The sequence below is a fragment of the Urocitellus parryii genome, chromosome Y (genome assembly GCF_045843805.1).
Source record: "Urocitellus parryii isolate mUroPar1 chromosome Y, mUroPar1.hap1, whole genome shotgun sequence".
NCBI classification, from domain to species: domain Eukaryota; kingdom Metazoa; phylum Chordata; class Mammalia; order Rodentia; family Sciuridae; genus Urocitellus; species Urocitellus parryii.
In genome coordinates, this window is record NC_135548.1 from 33953313 (window position 1) to 33967744 (window position 14432).

The window sequence follows — 14432 nt, forward strand, 5'->3', positions numbered from 1 at the left end:
AGAAAGAAAGTTTCAGACAAATATCGCTGATAAGCATAGATGCAAAAATTCTCATTAAAATTCTGACATTTCATATATAAAACCATATTAAAATATAGTTTATCACAATCAAATGGGTTCATCCCAGGGATGTAAGGTTGGTTTAACATATGGAAATTAACAAAAGTTGTTCATCACATCACTAGACTTAAAAGACAAGAATCATATGACTATCTCAACAGATTCAAAGAACAGTCTCCAGTTATTCAAAATTCAAAATATATGTGACAAAATATAGCACTACTTCATGTTGAAAACACTAGGAAAACTGGGGATAGTAGGAATATACCTCAACATTGTCATCATTCTAAATGAAGAAAAAATGAAAGCATTTCCTCTAAGAACTGGAACAAGACAAGGATGCACTTTTTCACCACTTTTATTCAACATCATCCTTGAAATTCTAGCCAAAAAAAAAAAAATAGGAGAAAGAAATAAAAGTGACATTTTTATATTTTTGAATAATTAATTTTGTCTTTCATGGTTGTCCACAAATGTTGGTCTATATTTATAACTTGTTTTACAGGTTTACTTAATTAAAATTATTGGTGAAGAGAAGTTTTTTTTAGGCAACTAAGCCAACCAATCTTCTTCCTATCTCTTGTTTAAGCATTCTTTCCCATTCTCAAAGTCTGATATGTTTTTAAGCAGTCAGGAGAGCACAAAGGAGTCTAAGTACACATCTTTCCCAGCCCTTGATAGACAACAACTGATGCATATTGGACTGGGATATAATCACCGGGTTCAAGACAGGGCTTTCATTGATTTTCCAATAAGGCTTAAAGCTATGAAGAAGAAATTTCTTTATCTTCCCAGTGATTAATTTAATTTTCTCCCCTAGTGAACCAGATTATTTATTTGCTAGTGTGGTCTTTATCATCTTTCCATGCTTCCATCTTGCTGCCAATTTAATCACAGCTAATACAAATTAACAGCATTTCTGAGTAATTCCAGTAATTTACTGTTTTTACAAAATACGTCTGCCACTGAATTTCAAAAATAATGTGTACTTGTATTATTAAAAACAAGACAGATCTTTGTATTACTAAAGTTTTCATTGTAATATAATACCATTTTCAAGAAATAAGCTTTAAAATGGTGAGGAATTCATCTTAATTTGTGATATATGTGCATTTATGTGTGGAAGTCTCATATATATTCAGAAGTCTTTTCATGTTTTAAAATTAAAATGTAAATATATATGCTATTTGTTATTACCCATTAAATGTTGACCAATTTTTATTAAGTTTCAGTTCACAATTAGCTTTTGTTTTTAATTATATTATTCTCAACTGTTAGGAAACTTCAGTTAAATTTATTCTTATTTTTCTTGTACATTAGCTCTTTGATTGATCTTTGTTATCTTATTTTTGTGATATAAGATTTTAGGGCTTGACTTAGAAAAACGGCACAAGGTTTTAAATTTTATGGTGGATTTTCCTTTCAGGTTAAGTGGAAATTCTTTGGCTTAAAAGAGGACATTCTTGAGAAAGTACAGAGGAGTAAAAAGACATATACCTTTTATTGTCTCATATATTCAATTTATTGTTAAACTGTGTACATTAACATTTACCAAATATATTTTCCTTATTAGCTAAACCCCACTAAAACTCCCAATAGAATGTCAGCACAATTCCAGATGAAAATTTTCACTTTCCAAAAGTAACTGACCACGAAAGTAATTGACTACATATCAGAAATAATTCTAACCAATTGTGACATTTACACGTGTGATCTATGCTCTGTATGTTATACATGCACATGTACACATTTACACACACATATACAAGATTTGATTACCACATTTAGGATCATGTAATGTGTATGCTTACAATTGAGTCTCTACTATGGATTCCAGGTGACGCACAACAAAGTAAAGCATACGCTGTAATATAATTCATTTATTTTTTCCACATGAAGAGAAAAAGATAACAGATGTATTATCTTTCCTTCTGATCCATTATTTGTCAGTCAGTCATCATTTATTGAAGCATCTAGGTAAAGGCTAAAAATATGCTAATATTCATGAGCAACCTTAGCATCAATTTGGAATAAGTCACATTGGATCAACATAATAAATGTTATCACTGACAGTGTTAATTGGTCAAAGTGCAGAGAAGTTATTAAAGGTTACATTTGTGTTATTACCTATGCCACTGTTGACTTCAAGGATGAAGACAAAAGAGGATTTTTGGCTTAGTCAATTAATGATGAATGCTCTGTGATGACGGTGGGAACTCTGAACAAAAACTAGATGTGGGCAGTTGAATCAAGTTGAAATGTGTGTGCATGGGTGTATGCACAGATGTGCACATATTAGAAATACTATGTACGACACTGTATGCACATATTAGAAATACTATGTAAGACATTGATAATAGAATCCTGAAATTCAAGGGAGAAAACTTAAACTGGAAATACACATGGAGAGATTCATTTGCATAAAAGTATGAGTTAAAGCTGCATGAGATTATCTAGAGAGAGGATCAAAGTATAGGGAAGAAGAGGACCTGAGAATACCCAAGCATTTTAAATTTGACTTGCCTCAAGAATTCATCAAAAAGACAGTATGCGCTCCAGTGTTGACAGAGAAGCCAATATAGGGGAGCATTTCCTAAAGGAAAAAATTATTCTGATGTTTATTGAATTCAGATAGAAAAACAAAAGTGACAATGGATTTTCAAACAGTAAATTCAGAAATACACTGAAAGGAATGGTATGTATGTAAGCCAGACCTCTGTAGGTTAAAGCCTCAATTAGGATGAAGGTAACAAAGACAACTCTTCAATCAAAGAGGCAAAGTAAGGATACCATAGTTTATAATATTTTATTACATGTTTTATAAAGAACTAGAAAAGAGAAAGTTTTCCAAAACATAGAAATGATAATAGTTTTAGGAGATCCCTGATTTGATCATTATATGTTGTATACATGTACCAAATTATCACAATGTACTCCATAAGTATGTACAAATATTTTGTGTTGTAGCTCAGTGGTAGAGCGCTTGTGTAGCACATGTGAGGCCCTGGGTTCGATCCTCAGCACCACATAAAAATAAATAAAATAAAGATATTGTGTTCAGTTACAACTAAAGAGTAAATATTAAAAATATATTTTTAAAAGAAGTATATTATAAAACAAAATAAAATAATTAGAGAAGAACAGAGATCATTTTAACATGGGAAAAACAAGAACATGTTTTACATATATATATGAAAAGATAAAGAGAAGGAATTGGGTAAGCAAAAAGGGCAATATATGTAAAATACAGATAGACAAATGTGGACATGTTATGATCATATGAAGAATTCAATGGATTTTTATCAGTTGAACATAACTATATAAACAGCTTTCAAATCAATGAATAGAACACTGCAAGCATGCCAAAACTCACCTTGATTTTCTATTTTCCAATATTGTATCCAATCCACATTAGCCAATATTCTGATTTACAAGAGCATATTTTTTATTTTAGTTTAGCTAGATAATACTTGAAAGTGAACATATTAAAATTTATTTATCATTCAGCTGTTGAGAGGAAATTGTTGGTATACTGTTTGTGGTAATTATAAATAGTACAGCTAGAAAATTTGAGAAGTATCATTTATAAAATTAAAAAATACAATTTATATTGAATCAAGATAATCCAACACTTAGGACAAAATATTTTAACATATATGGAAAATTCTCTGAAAACAAAATATTCAAAAAATTTGTACCATGAGGGCTGGGGATGTGGCTCAAGCGGTGGCGCGCTCGCCTGGCATGCGTGCGGCCCGGGTTCGATCCTCAGCACCACATACCAACAAAGATGTTGTGTCCGCCGAGAACTAAAAAATAAATATTAAAAAAAAAATTCTCTCTCTCTCTCTCTCTCCCCTCTCTCACTCTCTCTTATATAAAAAAAAATGTACCATGAAATTTGTAAAGCAACACACTCATTATTATTAAGATGTTATGTCTTCCCACAATTGTTTTATATGTATAATGGAATCCTAATAAAAATCTCAGCTGAAATTCACAAAATTATTTAAATATTTGTGAAAGCAAGGAACAAATAATAGCTAAGCAATCTTCAATAAAATGAACAGAGTTTCACACTTAATATACCAGATTTTCCAATTTAAAGCTACAAAATCTACAGTAGATCACTATAAAAAAAGAAAAAGAAAGAAAATAGAAAAGAAAAGAAAAGAAAAGAAAAGAAAAGAAAAGAAAGAAAGAAAGAAAGAAAGAAAGAAAGAAAGAAAGAAAGAAAGAAAATACATCCCAGTGTGGTGGCACAAACCTATAATCCTAGCAGCTTGGAAGTCTGAGGCAGGAAGCTCACAAGTTCAAACCAGCCTCAGCAATTTAGGGAGGCCCTAAGCAACTCAGGGAGACCTGGTCTCTAAATAGAATACAAAAATGGGCTGGGATTGTGGCTCAATGATTAAGCGCCCCTGGGTTCAATGCCTTACCAAAACCACAAAACAAAACAAAACAACAACAACAATAAAGCCCCATAAGTACAGAGATAAGCAACAGACCCACATGTACATGACATAATGATATTTGATGAGTATATAAAATAATTCAATGAGAAAATATTTAACTTTTTCACAAATGATGTTGAATAACTGCATATTCATACAATAAAAAATATAGTGAGACTAATCACAGAAATAATATAAAAGATAAAATAAAACAAATATTATTAGAAGAAAATATAGAATATGGGGCTTGGGATGTGGCTCAAGCGGTAGCGTGCTCCCCTGGCATGCGGGGGCGCTGGGTTCGATCCTCAGCAGCACATAAAAATAAAATAAAAACGTTGTGTCCACTGAAAACTAAAAAATAAAAAAAAAGAAAAAAAAGAAAATATAGAATATGTTTATAATCTTAGTCTATATAAATTTTTTTTAGATTGGTTAATTTTTTTTTAGATTGGTTAAAACACTTCAAATTTTTCTCTCTAGAAATATCATTCAGAAAATAAGTGATTCGTATGTTTAAATAAACTTCTTCTAAAATTTTTTCTAATAACTTTTATCTCAATCTTATAAATGTGGCAACTCATTAATTCAAAAAATAGGTAAAAGCCTTAAAGATTTCAAAAAGTAATAGGTATGGATGTTGAAAAATCACAATGAAAATGTGTTTAACATTATTAATGATAATGTAAATGGACAAATCAAACCAAACAAAATACTAATGTACGCATTGGAATGGAGAAAATTAAAAGATTGCTAATAAATTTACTATCAACCAAGAGGAGCAAATAGTACTCTTATCTATAGCTGATGGGAATGTAAAATGATATAACCATTTGGACAACTTATTTGTTATTTTTGAAGTTTAGCATACATTAATCTAATCATTCAGCAACTTCTTATATATTTAATTAAGTAATTAAAATATATTTTTACAAAACATATTTTTTATTTTTTTATTCATAGATATCAAAAGTGAGAGAAATCAAATGACCCTCAATAGAAATAATCAATAAACTATGTATGTCATATAATCAAATTCCATTCAACACTAAAACTGAAAAAAAATAGTGATGCGTGTAACAACATGTATGACTCTCAAAAATATTGTGTTAATTGAAAAAAGTAAGACACAAAAATGTCCTTCCATACATCTTGATTCCATTAAAACAGTATTGAAATGGGCAAAACTAGTCTGTCCCTACAGAGATCAGATAGGAATAGGAAAAGAGAGAAACACCTATTGGAAAGGACGGCATGAAAAAATATTTTTAGGATTATGGAAATGGTCAGCTCTTGAAAGATGCTACCAAAAATTGATGAATGAAAACTAATGCCCCTGTATTAGTATTTCATTGTGGTTTTATACCCCACATACTTGTTGATTGAAGATGGTGAACTATTTGTTTGAATTTTTAGAGAGAGAGAGAGAGAGAGAGAGAGAGAGAGAGAGAGAGAGAGAGAGAATTTTTTAATATTTATTTTTTTTAGTTTTCGGCAGACACAACATCTTTATTTTATTTTTATGTGGTGCTGAGGATCGAACCCAGTGCCTCATGCATGCCAGGCGAGCATGTTTCCGCCTAAGCCACATCTCCAGCCCCTTGTTTGAATTTTTAACATCCATACATGTTTCTTTGTGAAATATTTAAATCTTTTACCTATTTATTTAATATTTGTTTCATTAATGAGTTGCAACATGTATGAGATGTAGCAAAATTTAATAGATATGTTACAAGTATTTTGTTCAGCTCAGTGAACTATTTTCTGAATATCTTCTAAAAAGATGGTATTTAATATGCACTATTTAATCAATCTAAGAAAGTTTTGATTTAACCATAATACATGATACTGTTTTCTCCTTGTGCTCTTTTCACTGTTTTATTTAATATATGTGTTTGTGAGCAATCTCATGACACACTTAAATCTTAATATTTCCCTGTGTGCATACATTAAAGTTTATCACTATTATATAAAAATCTATTTCTTGTATTTTTTCAATACTGTTGGTTGAAATAATGTGTAAAGTAGAAAATGGCCTTATTGTACTATGTAAATTACCAAAAGAGATGTCCAATCTGTTTATTTAACACACTGCCTTCCTTTTTATATGCTGCCTGAAATAAAATTTGGCAAGATATAAATAATGTAACATACTGTATTGTTAAAGTAAATGACATGACTTGCTTTTTTGAAGATTCTAGACTCTCAACGGTGAAAAATTTTATAATTTAAGAAAAAATGTTTCTGATTAGCGATCAAATCAAGGGCACTCTCAGAAAAGCATGATCTAAAGATGAAGCAGTGACATGATTTGTAGATTTTCTGAAAGAGCAAAGATGGTGCTTCAAATCATCAACTAAAAATGTAGTTACAAATTTATCACCATTGCTTAATTCTGTGTCAATAAATTATTTTCTGTGTCACATATATAACATTAGGGGTTTTATTTGGTATTAATTTTGATGAAATCAATCATTATGAACTTTTCATTAGTTTAGCTTAGTCCATATTGTAGATGATTAAAGTAATAATCTTCAGGTTTGTAAAATGGTTCTCCTACATTAATGGAGGTTTCAACAAAGCAATTTAAATATATTCAAACAATAATGATTTTTAATTTTTCTAAGCAGGTCATAGACATTAAAATACACAAATACTTATACTTCATGTATAATTCAATAACAATGTAAGAAATAGAACAATCCAAATCATATAATTCAAAAGTAACAAGAAGATTGAGCCCTGTCATGTATTTAGGTTTTTGTGGTAAATGAAATCCTTTGTTTTAAACATTTTGATATTTAATATAATTCCTTATACCTTCTTTGGTACAAGAAATTTGATGGTTAACAATCACAAGAAATTTATAACCAGCAAATATATAACAGAAATTTTAAGTCACATATATCTGAAGAGAATTCTCCCATTATGTCCTATGAGTATCCATACCTTCCTTACCCAGTGCAGGATTATTTGGGGATGCTGCCATTAGTGCTACTTTCTTCTTTGTCTAATACTTTTATTAAATTTTCTAACTACACATATTTTTGAGTATTTACTTTTGTTTGACAATAGAGTTATATTATAGAAAATAGTGATATGCTATTCATTTTATACACAGAGTTCCTCTCTGGGCATAAACCAGGGGCCATACAATAATAAATAAAGTAATAAATTAAGTTTAGATAACATATACTTACATCAAATTAAGGTGACCTGAGCATAATGTAGGTAACTGAAGTCAACATGGTATAAACATGCTAAATTTAAAAATTAAGGTGAAATGAATAAATCTAATTTAAATATAGTATTGGCTTCACTTTATGAGATTTATTTGATCTTCACTATAAATGTTTGAAATTACCAAATTTGTAATGCATATTGGATCAGCAAAAGTTAACTTGCCATTCTTTTACATTTCTAGATAGAATTATATTTCACAAATTCTTTCTTTAAAACCCTGCTTTAGTTATTGCAAATTACTCCTGTAAAAAAATTTTGATATGATTCCTAATTTTTATAAAAATGTTCAATAGAATTTAATTAAACCTTTTGAAGTTATGAAAATATTTATCTATAAGTAAACACAAAGGAAAATAAATTTGCCTTTGAGAATATTAGCAAAGATACTGAAGACAATAAGGGGCATTTTATCATTGTCATCCACAAGAAAAGGATTAATTGCTCTCATATTCTCTCAAAACTGCCTTTTAGGGTACAAATTACATTTTCTAACCTCAGGACTTTAATCAAAAGCAAGGAGATTTGAGCTGGTATTAATCTGCTGCCGACAGTGGCAGCCCTTCTCTAGCAAAAGACTGCAAGGTCAGCACTGTGAATTTCTACAAAGGGAACATAGTTATCAGGAGTCTACACCTGACACAATAAAACTGGAAGATGGTGTACAAATGAGGCCTGTGAGCAAAGGAAAAGTACACTGAAGGTGTTTGCCTTGTCCCTCTGTATTTAAAATTGAACCATAAGAGCTCTGTGTTTGCTCTGTGTCAAACATACATGCACAGAGCTCGTTTATCCAGAATGGATACAGGAAACATTCTTGAAATTCCATGAAACTTAGAAATATAGTTAAAAACAGTATCAGGTAAACCATAATTTTCAAATATATTTTACTTGGAAGTGAATGGTGATAGAATAATTTATTGGGTGAAACCCTAGGTTTTATAGTTATCTTCTTGGCATTAGCTCTCCTTCAACCATAATGAATCCCTTCTCCTTCAAAGACATTTTTGTTCTACCTCACACTTAATGTAAATTGTTCAGTTTCACTAAACTTTCCCCACCCCCCCACATATAGAGTCCACTAAGCTCCATCTTCCTACACTCATTAACTGGTACCCCAAACATATTTTTGACTCTTTATCAAGTGATTCAGATGGAATGGTAAGTCTCAGGAACACAGTAATCAAGTGTTGTAGCCAGTAATCTGCTGATGTAGCCAACTGTGTATATTTTAGGCTGATGCACAATTTAGTTTCTCTGTGTATTCTCAAAAATACTTGAGTCTGAAACTATTCACAGTCTTTTTTCTTTACACACATATGAGAATCCTTTCTTTAATTTCAGTGTACCATGAATATTTAGTGCAAATTTAATGCTCAATTAATGATTTATTTACTGTAACTTCAGAATTTCCACTTGTATTTCAGAAGTATTCCCAGAAGATAATAAACAGGAACCTCTTGTAAACTAATACATAATTTCCCATATTTTTGTGCACTTTCATTGATATTCATGAAGAAAGAGATCTAAATTTTTTTTATTGTTCTAATTTAAAAAAAAAAAATTGAGTTGTAGATGGACACAATGCCTTTATTTTAGTTGTTTATTTTTATATGGTCCTGAGGTTAGAACCCAGTGCCTCATAAATGCTAGACAAGCACTCTACCACTGGGCCACAACCCCAGCCCCTGTATTGTTCTCACCTTAAGAAAGTATATTTTGGGGGAATTTTAAAATACCGAATGTCTTCCAATCAATTATATTATATTAATATCTGTTTTCCTTTTTTTATATCTTTATTTAGTTTTATGTGGTGCTGAGTTTCAAACCCAGTGCCTCACACATGTGAGGCGGTGCTCTACTAATGAGCTACAGCCCCAGCCTGTTTTCTATTTTTAAAGAAAGCATTACTGATTTGATTTATCAGATTAAAATGGTCTATCAGGTAAACTTAATATTTTGAAAACTGAATTAATCATAAAATGTGAATGTGTTTACTGTACTTTTAATATGAGTGTCAGTGTTTTGGAATGCATTTCTCAAAACTGTTGTTTTTTTCTTTTAACTCCTGCTGCAATTCCTTGCATAATTAATAATAATTTTCTTCAAGACTCCTTAGCCATATATGCCAGAATAGGTACACCTAGAAAGACAGAAAATAGGTGTTTGCCAAGCACTGGATGGAGAAGGAATGGAACTGCTGAATGAGTATAGGGTTTTATTTTCCACTTATAAAAATACTGATAAATTAGATAAAGGTGGTGGTTATATAACATAGTAAATGTATTAATTGCAACCAAATTGTTGAGTTTGAAATGGCTGATTTTATATTATGTAAATTGCATTTCAATATAATGTATAATAGCCAAATGACTATAATATAGACATAACAAAAAGTTACTGAGTTAGTTATATGGCAAAAAGCACTCAGACCAAGATTAACCAGTAATTTTCATATGAAGTTCATGTTTCTGTATTTTTATTTAAAAAGTATTTTCTTTTGTAATTACTTTCATTTTATAGATAAAAAGGCCAAAATTAATGTTACTATAAATTCAAAGGTAAAGATTGTTAGAGTCTGTAAACAAGTCAGGATGGCGCCTGGCATTTTGCCAGAGGGAGTGGTTTGTGGAGTAATGCCAGCAAGCCATTAAGTGTGGAGATTCCTTATTGGTTGACTGCTGTATCTAGTCTATGTTAATTAGATAAGCTGTGTGGAATGTATAAATACCCCTCCTGTCCTACAATAAATGGCTCCCACTCCTGCTGTATCAATGTACACAAGTTGTCATTACCTGAGACTTTAAGATGTAAATGTTGATAGTATGCCTACTATAAAAGACCTCCCCCTCACCCCAAGTTAATTTTTGATAGAATGTTTCCCTTTGACAGCTTCTCTTAGGGCTATAAGATAACAACATTCCCAGGAAGCAACATTAAAGTTCCTATGGATCTTTTCTTAACTTCAGTTGAGCTCTAGTTGGTGGCACAATACAACAGTATCTATCCCCTTAACTGTAGGTTATGTTCAGTAGTTTCAGTTGCCCACATTTAACTGTGTTCAGAAAACATTAAATGGAAAATGCCAAAAATTGTAATTCATGCATTTAAAATTGTAGGTGGTTTTGAGTATTGTGATAAAATCTCACACTGTCCTCTGTTCCAACCTTGATGTAAACCAACCCTTTGTTCAGTGTACCCATGCTGTATATGCTACCCACCCATTTGCAGCTCAGAAGCTATCTTTATTTTCAGATGAAATTTGGTTTTATGCTGTAGTGTGTTCAATTAAATATTATTTTAAGTTAATAATAACCCCAAGGTACAAAAGTAGTGTGAAACTGAAAATTCAGCTATACCTCAATGAAGTTATAAAATGCATCCTTTAAGTGAAAAGACCAAAGTACAAAAAGATATATTTAATACACACACACACACACACACACACACACACATATACATGTATATGTATCTATATTAGTTGCCAATGGACCTTTATTTTATTTATTGATAGGTGGTTCTGAGAATTTAACCCAGTGCCTCACACATGCTAGGTAAGCGCTGTGCCACTGAGCCACAACCCCAGCCCAAAAAAGATATTTTGAGACTGCATTCACATAATTTTTATTACAATATGTTATTACAATTGTTTTAATAGTTAAGGTTGTTTATCTCCTATTGTGTCTAATTTGTAAGTTAAAATTTATCGTAGGTATATATGTATTGGAAAAAGTAATAGTACATATGTTGGCATTATGCATGGTTTAAGGCTTCTCCTGAAGGTCTTGGAATGTTTTCCTTGTGCATAATTGGGGGTTGCCATACTAGCATCACACTAAGCAAGACCCCATGAATACACTTGTTCAGAGGCTACTGGTTATGTAGCACTGAATTTAAATAGCAAAGCAGAACAAGACATTACTTCAATAAAATAATATACAGCATTATAGCATTCAATGTTGAGGCAAGATAATTCACAGTCTGAAGAAGCTGGCTCCAAAGCAGCAGAGTCAGCTCTAAGCTTAACCCCAACCATAATATTTATAAATTTATCTTTGCACAATAATGAGATAACATTACAATGCAAATACAGAGTCATCTATATTTGCCCCATATTATGAGAAAGTCAAGGGGATTTGTGATTTACATAATGTCAGGAGTTCAATTGTGGTAGAGAGGTACAGTTATTTAATGTTTCATTTGGGGGGGTTGCCAGTATGAATTCATTGATCTTTATTAATAAATATTATCAACACTAGAATTGCCATCTTGGGGAAATTTGTAAGCTTACAAATTCAGTAATATGAAATCAGTCTAAATTAAAGTGTCTTTTAAGATATCAGCAAACTGGTAGAAATTGTGGGTACTAAAATATCTAGGATAGAAATTTATCAGGAACAAAACTTCATTTTTCCCCTTTACAATAAAATAATTGTAAAAATACTAATACTGTCTTCAGTGCAATATATAATATCGAATTTCTATGAACCTAGAAATTAACCATTTTCTCCAAAATTCATACTTCTGAGAACACATTCCCACACATTTTTAATACTCAGGAATTCAACCCTTTTTCATTTTATGACCACTGCATGCTGCACTGATATTACCATAATTGTCTTAATCTTTCCTGTAGCCTTTAAGATAATTTAAAACATTTGTCATGTTGTTTCTGCTTTTTATTGTTATATTTATTCTTTGCTTTTAAAACGTTTTTACTTTTCAAATTTTCAGGACTTTTTTATGATTTCTTGATATCTCAAATATTTTGTTACCATAAGTTATTATATCTTCTTTGGTATATGGGTTTCTAAGTAGTGCACAGTTTTATTATTATTACAAATAGATGTTTTATTTCATGGTGTGTAACTGGAGAGAATAATAAAAGCTACTTTATTAATTTATGTATCCAGATAGTTTCCCGATTTTTTCTGTAATTTTTTATAATATTTCTTATTGGTGTTTTACCCCCATCTTAAATTATTTAGTGAAAATATTTATTTAACTATTTGTCTTCTTTCCATTTCTTTCCTCCCTTCTGGGAACTCATTCTTTAATATTTCTGATTTCTGAGGGCTATCTTCCAGAATGCTCCCCCATTATTTAATATTTTTCTCAAAAAAATCTATGTGAACTATAAGTAATTAGCAGAAAGATCAGCAGAGTAGAGGGAAGGGAATTAGGAGACAGAGGTGAGGAGGGAAAAGAGAATTACCAGGGAATGAATTACAGCAAACTATATTCTAGCTTTTATAATAAAGTCACAATGAAACCTAATATTATATATATCAAAAAGAACCAAAAAATACACCTATGTGGCCTAACATTGGGATGAATGTGAGATTCTGGATTATTCTCAGTTTTAACATGTATGAGCTGTGTTATTTCTGGTGAATCAGTAAAATTCAGTGAATGTGATTTTGTTTTTTTTAATAAATTATTAATGCACAAAAGAGATGCTTTGCATGTTAAATAAGAAACATAGGAGAGGGATTTGTAAATTACAAATGTACTTGAAATATCACTTAACCAATATGGAAAAATTATGGACATTAACACTAAATAGCTGTAAGATTTACCTGGTTGATGAGAGACCCAATAATGATATCCATGAGATATTAACTCAGTATTATTTATGTGCAATATTGAAATTCAAATTCATCATAGTAATCAATGTGGAAAAACATTATACTCTCTTTTATTACAAAGTTATAATTTACACTCTGCAACTTTTGCAATAGAGTTTTATCTTTTTTTCCTAAATTACAAGAAGCCTATACACAAATTAACTCTATGAAAACTCAGTAGCATAAAAATTGCATGGTTGAATGATTTATTATGTTTCATTTTAAATTATAAGGTATAAAATCCTGATTCTCTATTTCATAATAAATATGGGTCAGTTTCTAGAAGTAAAGCCAAAGATTGTCCTGGAAATAATTCCTGTTGAAAGCTTCTGGTGGTGATGGAGGGGGAGCTGACTGACCCTGAAAACAGCAAAAACACTTATTGTTCTATCCTTCCCATGTGGTGTTACACCAGCTCTGTATTCAATCTCCCTCTTGACAATCTCCCACTCTGTAAAGAGTATATGTTTGAAATCCAACAGAATGTACAAAATGATTATAGAAAATTGTACAACCAAGTGCCAACAAAAGAAGGAATGCCAGGAAGCCTTGAAAAGGAACTCTTGCCATGAAATACTTTTTCTCATATAATTAGGGTGGGGAAAATCAGAGGATTTGAAAATAGTCCATGATTGGTTTTAGACCCAAATTATGTCCAGAATGAAACGAAAAAACTGACATTGAATCTGCTCTTAAGGAATCCTGGTTAGAGGATATATAAAGTAATAATACAACTGGGATAAAATGTGATGCCACAACACTGTGACAAAAGACAAAGCCTCTCCTCAGGCTTCTGGACAGGAAGATGTGTAGGCATGTAGTTTTGCTGCTCACCTCTTGAGCTCTTTAGAAACCCATATTTCTGTAAGATGAGTGGGAGAATGTGACCATTATCAAGGAACTAAAGCACTTTGAAAATGGTTGGCAACCAAGCATAACCTACACAGGGGTTTACATTTAAAGAAAGTATGACCCTGTTCATATGGAAATAAGTCATGAAACACCACAGAGGCAGAATCTCTTCTGAACTTTGCTGTTTTTCTACACTGGA